This window comes from Penaeus monodon, chromosome 27, assembly GCF_015228065.2.
Source record: "Penaeus monodon isolate SGIC_2016 chromosome 27, NSTDA_Pmon_1, whole genome shotgun sequence".
Taxonomy (NCBI): Eukaryota; Metazoa; Arthropoda; class Malacostraca; order Decapoda; family Penaeidae; genus Penaeus; species Penaeus monodon.
The window spans coordinates 3,063,253-3,063,868 of record NC_051412.1 but is presented as its reverse complement, the minus strand read 5'-3'; the positions used below and the strand labels follow the sequence as shown (position 1 = coordinate 3,063,868).

At 40.6% G+C, this 616-nt stretch overlaps 1 protein-coding gene across 1 annotated transcript in view; it reads right to left on the bottom strand.

Annotated features, from left to right (window-relative positions):
- Positions 1 to 616, bottom strand: part of LOC119590546 (zyxin-like) — a gene marked incomplete in the record, with an annotated part of 87,602 nt that overhangs the window by 83,874 nt on the left and 3,112 nt on the right.

The window sequence follows — 616 nt, the reverse complement described above, 5'->3', positions numbered from 1 at the left end:
CCTGTCTTGCAATACCAAGTGCATTAATATTAACAGTAAAGCCTCCCATTTGGCCGCTGTAATCAAGGGTTACCCTGTTTTGCATTCAGCAACCATAGTTCACAGTTGGTGAGCATAATATCCAAACAATAAAATTACATGCAGTCTCCCCCTTCAGAAAACAACTCGCACAGACATTTGCCACTCCTGGCCTCCCTGTGCTGGCAAGCAGTGATTCATGTGTTTACCCTACCGGTTTGGCTGTGTAAATTTCTGATGGCGTGACAGCAGAGTATGAGGGAGAAAGGGTGGAGGGAGGCAAGAGAGTGAGTATGAATGGTAATGTGAACAAAGGTACACATCAAAGTGAAAAGAAAAAGATGGCTTAATAGAGGGGGGATAAGAGTCAATGATGGTACTTGGAGAAACTACATGTCATAGATATAATATCCCTCTCACTATCCTTGAATAAAGACTGAAGATTAAAAGCAAATTTTCATCTCCCCTTCTTTAGTTCATATAGCATTTGAGGAGGATATACAGCAAAATTGTGGTTAATCTAAAACATGGAAAATTGTGTGGAGAATGCCACCTCCTTTGTCATAGGCATTTACTCATAATGATCTTGCTTATCATC